The 7,772-nt window shown below is 43.6% G+C and overlaps 1 long non-coding RNA gene across 1 annotated transcript; it reads right to left on the minus strand.

Annotated features, from left to right (window-relative positions):
- Positions 1-1,681: 1,681 nt before the first annotated feature.
- On the minus strand, positions 1,682-7,336 carry LOC122925700. Its single transcript, XR_006387640.1, has 3 exons — positions 6,854-7,336; positions 4,645-4,803; positions 1,682-2,251 (listed from the first exon to the last, which is right to left on the minus strand). It is a non-coding gene; the product is annotated as an uncharacterized LOC122925700 (long non-coding RNA).
- Positions 7,337-7,772: the final 436 nt, after the last annotated feature.

Below are 7,772 nucleotides of genomic sequence, written 5' to 3' on the forward strand. Positions count from 1 at the left end.
CATCACTTTTCATCCAAATGCACATGACAGACACGGACCATGAGATACCAGCCTGAATTCCTGCTGAGTGCAGGAGCTCACACGTTCCGGTGCATGAGGCCTACACTCGTATAGATCAGTGCAACCAATGAGGCTATGCGCTCCTTCACTCAGCAGGAATCCAGCATCTCACGGTCCGTGTTACATGGACGTGTGCATTTGGCGGACAGGCCCCCTTGACAGTGATGGCCATTTCACAGTGTTTGGCAACGAACACATGCGGGTTGCCATCTTGACTCACCCGTCCAGCGATGCACAGGTAAGCCCTTACCTGTGCCGGGAGCCGGTCTGATATCAAATACGGTCTCCGGGAGCAGGCAGTTATGAGAACAGCCACCGGGGGCCATCATTGAGCTGTTATCAGAATTGCCTGTTCCCGGTGACCGCATTTGATTTCAGACTGGCTCCCGCCACAGGTAAGGGCTTACCTGTGCATCGCCTGCCGGGTGAGTCAAGATGGCAGCCCGCATGTGTTCGTTGGCGAACACTGCGAACTGACCATCACTGCCCCTTGATGCTCTCCTTTGACATGTGCTTGATCACACATTGAAAAGGATATTTTTTTAAAATAATCAGAATGCCGGGAAGATGCTTCTGGCAAGCAGTGTGTTTGATGACATCAGCAGCTCTGATGGGCTGGCTTCAGCACTGCCCTATCCTTTTTAGGTAGGTCAGCGCAAAAGCACGCACATTACTGTTGGTGACGTCACCAAACACACTACTTGCCAGAAGCATCTGCCCGGCAGTGTGCTGCTTTTTTCCAGGGTGATAAAATGGGGGGGGACTGTGGGGTTCAGCTCTGATCCAAAAATAAAAAATGGGAGGGTACATGATAACATATATTAATATTTAAAAATAATGACCTAAATAGATAATAGGTCACCATTATTACATGTTGGAAGAGAAAAAACACATACGCAATTTAAACAAGATAACAAAGATTTATTTAAAGGATAACTGTCACACTTAGACCCTAATTTCAATTTTCATATATGTAGTTACTAATAACATGATATTCCAGAATCAGTTACTATTAGACTGACTTACCCCATATTTAATAAGATTCAGCCCTTAGCAACCAGTCTGCATAAAACTGCAATTTCACTATTCAGTTAAGATGGCCACCACTGCCCTCCCCCTGAGGCTAATCCTGCCTGCCCTCACTAGCCAGTAACAATAGCCCCCCAAAAGTGTCAGTGACCAGAGCCCTCCCCCTAAAGGGTTACTCTCCTGCAGCACAAAGGGGTCCTCTTACCACATGTTGCTTTCATTTATACACTGAGCAGATGGCAGATCTCCCTTCCCTGGTCTGCGCTGCTTCAACTCTGCATTGTCCAGCTCTGCTGAGTGAGGGAGCGTCTGCCAAGCGCAGGGACAGGGAGAAGTGCACACAGCCCAGGCACTGCTATCAGCTGCTGGGGAGGACCTGGCTTTAATCATTTACTTACAGTCCCTGGCTGTCAGTAATGTGACCCTGCACGCTGCGTCCTCCGTCCTTCAACACATAGACGGACCATGCCTAGCAACCTTATTTAAAGCACAGGTAAAAGTAGGCAGTACAGGGAACAAAATGTGGAATTAAGGGGTGATTGAATACACAGTAAAAAGTAGAAATTGGGCCACCAAGGAGATATTAATCACCACAATCCAATACTCCCCCCCCCAAAAAAAAATATATGACAGTTATACTTTAAAGCAAAAAACAATTATAAGTCAAATAATTCCCTAGTATATGGGCCAGGGGTGTGCACAATTGGGGTGTCCGGTCTGTTAAGACGGGAATGAGGAGTTATGACGTTTAATCTTTGATCTCTTCTTTTTTCTAAAAAGTGAAGAACGTCATGTGGCTCTGCAGGGTCCGTAAATTCATCTATTACCATGACCAACGCAGAAAGGCACTGTGTTTGCCGTTCATCTGGCACGCGGCGCAAGGAAGGAGCGAGCCCTTTTAAAGCTACTTCTTTCCTTGCCGTCAGACAGATTCCGGTTTAGATACTCCATAACCATCATATCTACCTGATCACGGAGATCTAAACCGGAACTAGTTATGACCCTTTGGCCTCGTCTGGCAGATGAACGGCTAACAGGTGCTGCTCTTTGTTGCTGGCTGGGTTCTAGATTGGCCTGGACTGGTTCTTGAATAGCATACTTCTGTGACCTCTTCTTGATTTTCCGATCTGGCTTTGAAGTATCCGAGAGGTTGTCCACAGTTCTGTAAAATAAATGTAATATTCAAATTATTTCATTTAATAAAAAAAGAGCACCTTTCACCAGTTTGTACTCAATAATGCCGTACCTAAGACTATAGTCCATGTCAACTACACTACGTGCAGAATTATTAGGCAAATGAGTATTTTGACCACATCATCCTCTTTATGCATGTTGTCTTACTCCAAGCTGTATAGGCTCGAAAGCCTACTACCAATTAAGCATATTAGGTGATGTGCATCTCTGTAATGAGAAGGGGTGTGGTCTAATGACATCAACACCCTATATCAGGTGTGCATAATTATTAGGCAACTTCCTTTCCTTTGGCAAAATGGGTCAAAAGAAGGACTTGACAGGCTCAGAAAAGTAAAAAAATAGTGAGATATCTTGCAGAGGGATGCAGCACTCTTAAAATTGCAAAGCTTCAGAAGCGTGATCATCGAACAATCAAGCGTTTCATTCAAAATAATCAACAGGGTCGCAAGAAGCGTGTGGAAAAACCAAGGCGCAAAATAACTGCCCATGAACTGAGAAAAGTCAAGCGTGCAGCTGCCAAGATGCCACTTGCCACCAGTTTGGCCATATTTCAGAGCTGCAACATCACTGGAGTGCCCAAAAGCACAAGGTGTGCAATACATGGCCAAGGTAAGAAAGGCTGAAAGACGACCACCACTGAACAAGACACACAAGCTGAAACGTCAAGACTGGGCCAAGAAATATCTCAAGACTGATTTTTCTAAGGTTTTATGGACTGATGAAATGAGAGTGAGTCTTGATGGGCCCGATGGCTGGATTGGTAAAGGGCAGAGAGCTCCAGTCCGACTCAGACGCCAGCAAGGTGGAGGTGGAGTACTGGTTTGGGCTGGTATCATCAAAGATGAGCTTGTGGGGCCTTTTTGGTTTGAGGATGGAGTCAAGCTCAACTCCCAGTCCTACTGCCAGTTTCTGGAAGACACCTTCTTCAAGCAGTGGTACAGGAAGAAGTCTGCAAGGTAAGAAAAACATGATTTTCATGCAGGACAATGCTCCATCACACGCGTCCAAGTACTCCACAGCGTGGCTGGCAAGAAAGTGTATAAAAGAAGAAAATCTAATGACATGGCCTCCTTGTTCACCTGATCTGAACCCCATTGAGAACCTGTGGTCCATCATCAAATGTGAGCTTTACAAGGAGGGAAAACAGTACACCTCTCTGAACAGTGTCTGGGAGGCTGTGGTTGCTGCTGCACGCAATGTTGATGGTGAACAGATCAAAACACTGACAGAATCCATGGATGGCAGGCTTTTGAGTGTCCTTGCAAAGAAAGGTGGCTATATTGGTCACTGATTTGTTTTTGTTTTGTTTTTGAATGTCAGAAATGTATATTTGTGAATGTTGAGATATTATATTGGTTTCACTGGTAAAAATAAATAATTGAAATGGGTATATATTTGTTTTTTGTTAAGTTGCCTAATAATTATGTACAGTAATAGTCACCTGCACACACAGATATCCCCCTAAAATAGCTAAAACTAAAAACAAACTAAAAACTACTTCCAAAAATATTCAGCTTTGATATTAATGAGTTTTTTGGGTTGATTGAGAACATGGTTGTTGTTCAATAATAAAATTAATCCTCAAAAATACAACTTGCCTAATAATTCTGCACTCCCTGTAGATGTCATAATGGTAGAATTAGTTTAATGCTCCTGTGTCGCGCCACTGTGCCTCTTATTCTGTTTATGCGCCCTGTATGCAAATTAATATCATGGGAACAACGGGGAGGAGACACCAGCTTTTCTACGTGGCCGTTTCTTCTATCTGGCTGTGGTGCTGTCCAATCACAGCGGAGCGCGACACAGACAGGTAGAAGGTGAGCTGTTTTTCTCAATGTCTGAGGCGCTCCGCTGTTATCACATACAGGGCACATAAACATAACGAAGGGCACAGCGGCGCAACAGAGGATCATTTAAAAAAATAAGTAAAAGAATATGACATCTACGTGACATGGGCTACAGAGTGAGGCACTGATTTTATTAAAGGTGTTCTGCAGTTTGTTTTATATCCTCAGGATAGATCATCATCTGATCAGCTGTTTGAGTAGGCAGCGGTGCTGGTAGTAGCGCCGCAGCCTTCTCGCTATTTACCGCCAGCCCAATGACGTCACGACTAGTATCAATAGTGTTCACTTGAATAGAGCTTAGCCACGCCCAGGCCAGTTATACTAGTCGTGACGTCACTGGGCCAGCGGTAAACACAGAAGCCTGCATTGCTTCTGCCAGCACCGCTGCCTTCTCAAACTGCTGATCAGATGCTGATGATCTCTCCTAAGCATTGCAAACAAACTGCAGCAGAACACCTATAATTCTAAACTGCCAAAAATTTCACTGTCCTACAAATATATAAAAATTACTTACCTTCTTAAATCCATTATTGGAATAAGAAATTGAAGGTGCCGGGTATACATATAGTTATTTTTTGTTTGTTTATGGCTCCATCACCACTCTTGCTTTTAATATTTAATTCCCTGCAGAATTGGTCCCGGCAGGTATTCCATCTCTTTTTGATTTGCTGGACTGAAATAAAATAAAATAAAATTAATATATATATATACAGTACAGACCAAAAGTTTGGACACACCTTCTCATTCAAAGAGTTTTCTTTATTTTCATGACTATGAAAATTGTAGATTCACACTGAAGGCATCAAAACTATGAATTAACACATGTGGAATTATATACATAACAAAAAAGTGTGAAACAATTGAAAATATGTCATATTCTAGGTTCTTCAAAGTAGCCACCTTTTGCTTTGATTACTGCTTTGCAGACTCTTGGCATTCTCTTGATGAGCTTCAAGAGGTAGTCACCTGAAATGGTCTTCCAACAGTCTTGAAGGAGTTCCCAGAGATGCCTAGTACTTGTTGGCCCTTTTGCCTTCACTCTGCGGTCCAGCTCACCCCAAACCATCTCGATTGGGTTCAGGTCCGGTGACTGTGGAGGCCAGGTCATCTGGCGCAGCACCCCATCACTCTCCTTCATGGTCAAATAGCCCTTACACAGCCTGGAGGTGTGTTTGGGGTCATTGTCCTGTTGAAAAATAAATGATGGTCCAACTAAACGCAAACCGGATGGAATAGCATGCCGCTGCAAGATGCTGTGGTAGCCATGCTGGTTCAGTATGCCTTCAATTTTGAATAAATCCCCAACAGTGTCACCAGCAAAGCACCCCCACACCATCACATCTCCTCCTCCATGCTTCACGGTGGGAACCAGGCACGTCGAGTCCATCCGTTCACCTTTTCTGCGTCGCACAAAGACACAGTGGTTGGAACCAAAGATCTCAAATTTGGACTCATCAGACCAAAGCACAGATTTCCACTGGTCTAATGTCCATTCCTTGTGTTCTTTAGCCCAAACAAGTCTCTTCTGCTTGTTGCCTGTCCTTAGCAGTGGTTTCCTAGCAGATATTCTACCATGAAGGTCTGATTCACACAGTCTCCTCTTAACAGTTGTTCTAGAGCTGTGTCTGCTGCTAGAACTATGTGTGGCATTGACCTTGTCTCTAATCTGAGCTGCTATTACCCTGCGATTTCTGAGGCTGGTGACTCGGATGAACTTATCCTCCGCAGCAGAGATGACTCTTGGTTTTCCTTTCCTGGGGCGGTCCGCATGTGAGCCAGTTTCTTTGTAGCGCTTGATGGTTTTTGTGACTGCAGTTGGGGACACTTTCAAAGTTTTCCCAATTTTTTGGACTGACTGACCTTCAATTCTTAAAGTAATGATTGCCACTCGTTTTTCTTTACTTAGCTGCTTTTTTCTTGCCATAATACAAATTCTAACAGTCTATTCAGTAGGACTATCAGCTGTGTATCCACCTGACTTCTCCACAAGGCAACTGATGGTCCCAACCCCATTTATAAGGCAAGAAATCCCACTTATTAAACCTGACAGGGCACACCTGTGAAGTGAAAACCATTTCAGGTGACTACCTCTTGAAGCTCATCAAGAGAATGCCAAGAGTGTGCAAAGCAGTAATCAAAGCTAAAGGTGGCTACTTTGAAGAACCTAGAATATGACATATTTTCAATAGTTTCACACTTTTTTGTTATGTATATAACTCCACATGTGTTAATTCATAGTTTTGATGCCTTCAGTGTGAATCTACAATTTTCATAGTCAAGAAAACTCTTCGAATGAGAAGGTGTGTCCAAACTTTTGGTCTGTACTGTATATATACACATATATATATATATATATATATATTTTTTTTTTTTTTTTTTTTATTTTTTTTTTCGGATAAAAAAAATTAAAATCAGGCCTGCCATGCTGCTGAGTGCAGGAGTGCACGACGTCATAGCAACCAATGACGCCGTGTGCTCCTGCTGGCCCATGCAGTATAATGTCACCTAGGCACCTGCTGCACCATGTCACGATCACAATCTATGAAAACCCGGCCTGCCATGCTGCTAAGGTACAGGAGTGCACGGCATCATTGCAACCAATGACGCCGTGCACTTCTGCACTCCAGAGCACGGCAGGATGGATTTTCATAGTCCTTGCTCCATGGATATGTGTATGAACCCTTGAAAATTACACAGATTTTAAAATAATATTATTTACTCACTTATTTTTTCTTTCTTGGACACTGATGCAGAGTCCCATGCTGTTGCTACCAGCTATTTGGCAATTTCTTCCCATGCTCGGTCCTTCATGATCCAGTCATGGTAGACTTCGGCTCTTGTGTCCCACAAGGCAGGCCTCTCCTGTATCAGAATTATCATTTTTTCTACCTCAAAAGACGTCATTTTGCATTAGTTTCACTATCTGTGACTTCACACCACTTCTTCTCCTCAGCTCTCCCTGGTGCTGAAGGTCACGGAGCAATTTTTTTTTAACTTCCTGCGGATCCGCAATTGCGGATGACATTTGGTACCTTTCCGCATGTCATCCGCATTTTTGCGGACTCATTGAATACAATGGGGCCACGGACCGCAATTTGCGGCCAAAAGTAGGACATAACGGAACAGAATGGAATTGCGGATGCGGACAGCATACTGAATGCTATCCGCATCTTTTGCGGCCCTATTGAAATGAATGGGTCCGCATCTATACAATTTTGCGGAACGGATGCGGATTAAAATTGTGGATGTGTGAATGGAGCCTTATCCTTCTGTTCCATGTTCTCCTGCATTTAGTGGTGGACTAACATGCATAGTAGCTTCCCTGCTCCCTTCTTCTCAGTGCTGGCGTAGTGATGTCATAGTGAAGCAGGTAAAACGGGCTAGACACCTTTCATTCATTAATCACTATTTCTAAATTCATAGAAATCACTCTAGATAGTGGACAAGGAAATTGTGGGGTCATTACACAGCAAATTATCTATTAGGGCTATTTCTAATGGACTATTTTCTATGCAGGGAAGGAAGGGATTATCAAGGGCTAATTGCTACTCTTCATGGGAGATGCAGGTGCTTGATTGTCTTATGTGAGCTGCTCCCCACCTACAGAAATGGAAGAAATTCCTCCTGATAAGCAAATATGCG

Source organism: Bufo gargarizans, chromosome 2, assembly GCF_014858855.1.
Source record: "Bufo gargarizans isolate SCDJY-AF-19 chromosome 2, ASM1485885v1, whole genome shotgun sequence".
In the NCBI taxonomy this organism is placed as follows: domain Eukaryota; kingdom Metazoa; phylum Chordata; class Amphibia; order Anura; family Bufonidae; genus Bufo; species Bufo gargarizans.